Source organism: Lolium perenne, chromosome 1 (genome assembly GCF_019359855.2).
Source record: "Lolium perenne isolate Kyuss_39 chromosome 1, Kyuss_2.0, whole genome shotgun sequence".
Classification (NCBI taxonomy): Eukaryota; Viridiplantae; Streptophyta; class Magnoliopsida; order Poales; family Poaceae; genus Lolium; species Lolium perenne.
The window spans coordinates 214,854,626-214,860,975 of NC_067244.2; the positions used below are offsets into that span (position 1 = coordinate 214,854,626).

A 6,350-nucleotide genomic window follows, 5' to 3' on the forward strand; every position below is an offset into this window, starting at 1 on the left:
CCCGAGAGCTGGTCCTGACGGAGAGTACTGGTGCCTCATGATTTCCTGGATCACCCGAAGAGCAACACGCTCCAAAGTGTTCACTAGGTTCTCAGAGTGGCGGTGTAGCGAATGAGCCACCATGTAGTTAATCTCCTGACGCAGGGACCTGGTGCGTCCTTCTGACGGGGCGGACAGGTCTATTCCATCGAGCGCACCTTCAGGCGAGAACCCTTTCCACCTGACGCCATGTGAACGGGTTCTGTGAAAAGAGCCGATCAGGTCGGCTTCGAGGATCGCTTTGACCTCGTCGTACTTCTTCTTGAGCTCCTCGGTCAGATCCTCGTACGTGACTGGAGTGCCGTCCGCCATCTCAGATGTAGATGGCGATGTGGTTGATGTCGAAGATTGTCCCACCGGGCGTGCCAGAATGTGTTGCGGTCAGAAACCCACCGGCGAGCAGCGACGGGCAACACAGGAGAGCCGGGAGCAACTTAGGGATGCGGCTGGCCCTGGTCCCTCCGAGCGACGGCCCGCAAAGAACTCCGGCACGCACGTCCGATGCTGGTGCAAGGGCGTGCCACCTGACCTATACCTGGTCAGGAAGGTGATGGAGATGCCTCGCTTAGTTTCCTGCATGGCATACACGTAAACATTAAATACGAGCCTCGATCGGCTCTCAGGTTGTCCTGTGAATCGGCTCAAAGAGCCGATCCACCCATGATTCGCACGAGGTGTACGAATATATGGTGGTCCTGCTTGATCAAGATAAAGCTAAAACGATCTACGACGATTTAGGGTTTTCACCGCATAATCGGAACGTCCTACTCGTGATTGGGCCTCGCGGCCGCGCACGGTGATCGTAAGCCGATCCTAGACAGGGCCTAAAAACCAACACGAGGTTGATCCCCGGAACATCCTGTCTAGGGCTAGCAAACTACACCCTACGCGCCGCTGGATCCTCCAACCCTTTGTAAGGCCTAACTATGCAGATATTAAACTAATCCTTGAAGAACAAGGAGCAACCATAACGGATCAGATCTACTAAATAATGATCAAGCGGGGCGCCGCCCCTACACCTAAGATAGGTGTAAGGGCGGCTAGATGTCTAAGGGTTGCACTACGACAGCATATGATACGAAGAACAATGCTAACCCTAACACATCTAAGATAACTACGTTGCTCGCCATCAAAAAGGCTTCAGTACGAGCAACGCATGAACAACGAATAAACTTGTACTGCCTAGATCGCAAGATGCGATCTAGGCAGCATGATGCTTACCCGGAAGAAACCCTCGAGACAAGGGAGTTGGCGATGCGCCTAGATTGATTTGTGGTGAACGTGATTGTTGTTTCTTTCATAAACCCTAGATACATATTTATAGTCCGTAGACTTTCTAACGTGGGAATAATCCCAACTGTGCACGAGCCAAACTCTAACTAACCGACACGTATCCTACTATATTACAGATACATGGGCAAACTAGCCCAAACTTTGCATATAAGGCCGATTCACATATATTCTTCCATGTATAATCTTCAAGCCCATCTCGATCGCGGCCCACCTCTGACTCGGTCAAATTCTGGTGATAACACATATAGCCTGACAACATATCAAATCTCTATCTCTATCTCTATATCTCTATACTTAAAAAGAAGGAAGTTCCTCTTTTTTCTCCGGTCGAAGTTTTCGTCAACCATATTTTCAATAGGACAACTTTGCCCTCCCACCAAAACACATACAAAAATACTCCGAAATAGCTCCACGATTTCAGGAGTGGGTGTGTGACCCGAATGTGTGGAGCCATGGTATAATATATAATGGCGATACACACGCGCCGCCGCATCCAACTAGAACACAAAACAAGGGCGAGCGAGCTCATGAGATTTATCGACCTGAATTTAAAAACAAGCCAAAGTTATTGTGGGGCTTGATAGAAAATTGTCGAAACAAAGCATGGAGAGTCACATCATTTGTGGTTTACATATACTACCTCTATGAACTCCAAAATTATTTTATTAAACCTTATTCTATTGCTTAAATTACTTCCCTCTTTTCATCTCAAATAAAAATATATTTTACTCTGTTTAATTTCCCATATAAAAACTATTTGAAATGGTTTTGAAAACAAACAGGAAAAATAAATAAAGAAAACGTTTTATAAAAAAAAAACGGGAGAGGGATCCTCTCAACAGGCCAGGCCAGCCAAGGCCCAGCCGGCAGCCCATGCGGCCCGCTCGGCCAAACCCTAGCGAGGAGAACCGGCCAGCCTTGGCCATTTTCCTCCCCGCCCCCCGCCGCTGGCCCTTTTCTTTTCGCCCCTAGCTTTCTTCTTTTTCCGTTTAGGTCCTCCCACCACTCGCCTCCAGATCGAGTCAGCCCGAGCGTGTCGCCTCCACCTCGCCTCTCCTCGCTCAACCCCGATGGCCGCCGCTGGCTCTCGCCTCCCCGAGCAGCGCCTCTCTCCCTGGCCCGCGCTCGAGCGCCTCTCTCCTCACAGGCCGCGCGCCACTGCGTCCGCCCCGTCTTGCTTCCTCTCGTCGTCACGAACGCCGCCGCTGCCCTCTCGAGCTCGTCACCGTCGCGCCCGGCGCCGCTGGCCCTCGCCGTTTCGTGCTGCTCCTCTCCGCCGCGCCGTCCGACGCTGCTGGTCTGCCACGACCTCCCCAAGCTCGTCTGTGACTTCCTGCCGTCGCCAAGGACGTCATCAGTCTGCCCCGCGCACGCCACCTGCCCCTGCTCCTCAATAAGCAACAGCGAATGCTGCTTCTTTTCCTAGCAGCAACACCTCCTCGTTTTGGAATCTGTGACCGTATGCTGCTTATTTTCCTATGCACGGTAGCTACACTCGTTGCATGATTCATAGCAAGATACCTATCTAATCCTGTTTGGATCCATTTACCTGGCTGCCTGCTTCGTGTGTTGCTGGTGCAGTTTTTGGTGTTGTCTCTGTTTGATGCGTGAATTCCCCAACCGGCACTTGGAGTTAAATCCGAAGACTAGTTGTGCTGATCCACGTTCGCCACCGACACCGAAGTTGGAACCGGAACCCAAGACCTTGGTCATGGAACCTCAAGGCCTCCTTCCCGGATACGAAGGCGAAGACCCCGGCTTCATCTTCTTCCTCTCCGAACCGAATCTGGCGACCATCTTTGTCTCGTGAGACCCCGACCCTAAACCTATACCTATTTTCTAAATGTACATCTATCTTGTTGCATCAATCATATGTGTCGCATTGCATCGCATATCTTGTGGTTGTTCGGGTAATAACGAATCATCTAATAACTAAATATGGAATTATGTGGGATTTTTTATCTTATCCCGGTTCCATTTAATTTTGCGTAGCTCACCCATGCTATGTCTTTTGCCATGCTAATCAACATTTAATATGCGGGGCAGATAATTAACTCGAACCTAATAATTGTTTGTTCGGACTCCGGTTCCGCTTAATTTGGATATGTTGCATCGCATCATCATTGCCATGTCGTGCATATCATCTTGAGTGTGCCGACTCGTTATCCGTAGTAGTAAGACTTGCATATGTTATGTGTTCCAGCATTTGCTTCTTCCCGGATAGGATCGCGAAGTGGTGTTGTGAGATACAACAAGTTCTCCGGATGTTCTTCGACAACCTGTAACAGGCAAGCATTTTCCGGGGGAGACTTGTATAGGATCTATCTATTAGGTGAGATCATAGGATCAACTCACATAAAACATGTTTTTATCATGCGAAAAAATCTGAAAATAATACTCCCTCCGTTTCAATCTATAGTGCCTATAGATTTTCTGCATTTGTTTCATAATATAAGAGTATATCTGTGTTTATTTGCGAAAAAACCCCTTCCACTGAGATGATCTGAATAGCTGGAAATAAGGACTCCACAGCGGGATCGAGGGATCGGCAAATCAGGAGTATTTCTGAGATCGTGGTTCGACTCTTTAGGGGGTTTTGTGTTAAAAAATGAGTTGCGCTAATTACCGTGCAGAAAATCTATAGGCACTATAGATTGAAACGGAGGGAGTATACAACATACCTATGATTGTATCTACAACTCCAAAAAATTCAGCTCAAAATTTGATCTACACTTGAAGAAACAAAAAAGACAAATCTGACTATGAATAGTGTCATATCTGAATGAATTCTAGTTCACACTATTCACACCTAAATTTGTCTTTTTTGGTTCTCTAAGTATATGTCGAATTTGAAGCTGCAATTTTTTGGTCTTGCATATGTAACATATATGTGCGTTGTCATTTTTTTTCATAATATTTTGAACATGTTTTGTGCTTCAAAAAAATTGTTCTCATAGATCCTATCTAAAGGGTGATCCTACCTAAGTCTTCCCCAGCATTTTCTAAACTCATGTCTCTGCAGGAGTCGCACACCTATTTTATTTTGCCTTCTCCCTTATGCTAGCCTTGAGTTGCATTCTTTTCACGTGTCCCATCCACTTGTTACCTCAAGCAGCCTATATTGCCTCCACCAACCTCCTACAGCTGTTGTTTGGTTATCGGGTCTGCCTTGCGAGTCGTAGTGCATGCTAGTGTTGTTTACACCGTGTTACCATTATCGATATCTTATCGGGTCATCTGTTGGGGAATCATGACACATGGTTTATGGATATATCTGTTAATAGTGTTTAGCGGAGGCATCGGTGGGTCAGCTGCTTGTTTTGTGACGGCTCACTTGTGTTTCTTTATAACTTAGGACCCGAGTTTTGTTATCTGTTCCGAGACTGAGCGCTCTAACCACACGTGGGTATGCTTACCGGGTCTCCCCTCGACCACTGCCGAAATCTACAGCTCTGTTCAGTGGCCACAATTAGTTTGAACGTTTTGTTTCTCCGGGGCGTGCAAGCTTGTTTCTTTGTGGTCAGATGATATAATGTTACTTTTGGGGAAGCCATGAGTGCCTTGTAACCCCGTTATGTTTGCAGAGTATAGAACTATTAGTTATGCGCTCTCTCATCTTCTCCGATTAGACGATTGTTGTAGAGTGTCTCTATAGGTTTTTAGTGCTTGCGCGCTGCCGCTTAACCCTACCATATTGCCTATGACGTTCCTCTTGCGTCCTCTAAGTCCCCTGCGTGCCTCAAGTATAAAGGACGACTGGTTGATGAATGCTTATACATCTTGAAGTCTTGTTAAGTACGAACCCGTACTTATTGCTGCTTCTTTGGGACATGGCCGTGCAGGTATGAAGTCATGTTCGATGAAGGCAACGTTAGCAAGGTTACCCTTCCGGCTTGGCCTGGGCAGGGTTATGGACGCCACTGGTTATCTTCAGGACTCTTAGTCCAATTTGTATCTTGTCCATACTCGGACATCTTTGATCTTTTGTATGATTTGGATCTTTGTATTGTATATTTGTATCTTGATTCGTTGGAGTCGTTGTTGTAATATATCTTTCTTGTGGGCTCTATTGTGATCCTGTTGTAATGTTACCACTCGTGTTAATTCCTCTGGCATCACGTGTGTGATTCGTCGCGCACGTCCGGGCGTCTCTGAATCGATACGTGCGGATTTTGGCGGGATCGCTGGAATCCTCATGGTACCGGTTCCGGGACGTCACAAGTTGGTATCAGAGCCCAGGTTGACGGTACCCCACTAGTCCAGCATGCAGGATAACCTTGCCAACGGACGTTGTTGTGTCTAGTGTCAAAACTATTTTATAAAATTCGTTGGATAGATCTGATTAGCTCTGATTTTCCTCCTTATCTATATATTCTTTCTCCTCTTAACTTTGCGAGTTTGGAGTCTTCTCTCTTATCTGGTTTTTTGAGGCTTAGGTTCCGACGCGGGTTGGACGATCTTTTCCCCTCACCTATAAGGTCCGATCTTCGGAGGATCCCTACAGAAGCCCATCATCGAGAGCAGAACAACGACTTCTTGTTAGTGGTGTCGCCGATCTACGTGGAGCAAGGACTCTTGTTAGTGGTGTTGAGAAGATCGACACGTCGGCAGAAGATCCGATTGTTCATCTCTCTTCCCCCGTACCATGGCGTGGAATCTCGAGGCGAGATTCCTTGTTAGTGGTGTCGTTTCTAACGACCCGGAAAAACCCAATATTAGATTTTTCGCCGCTACTGTTTTTCCGTGTCGTTGCAAGTCATCATGGCATCATTCATAAATTTGAACTCCAAAATTATTTTATTAAACCTTATTTTATTGCTTAAATTACTTCCCTTTTTTCATCTCAAATAAAAATATATTTTCCTCTGTTTAATTTCCTATATAAAAACTATTTGAAAAAGCAGGGTCGAGTCCACAACAGCTGCAAACAACTCCCTTCTGGCAAGCAAATCCAACGCTCCTTCGGATGCGAGTATTGATGGAAGATCCTCCACGACACGATCAACATACGCTTCGAG

The 6,350-nt window shown here is 46.6% G+C and overlaps 1 long non-coding RNA gene across 2 annotated transcripts; it reads left to right on the forward strand.

Annotated features, from left to right (window-relative positions):
• Positions 1-2,317: 2,317 nt before the first annotated feature.
• On the forward strand, positions 2,318-5,450 carry LOC127323643 (uncharacterized). Of its 2 annotated transcripts, XR_007865842.1 has the most exons (4): positions 2,318-2,817; positions 2,914-3,138; positions 3,536-3,664; positions 5,175-5,450. It is a non-coding gene; the product is annotated as an uncharacterized lncRNA (long non-coding RNA). The 2 variants fall into 2 exon arrangements; XR_007865841.1 differs by having other exon boundaries at positions 2,318-3,138.
• The last annotated feature ends 900 nt before the right edge of the window (positions 5,451-6,350 follow it).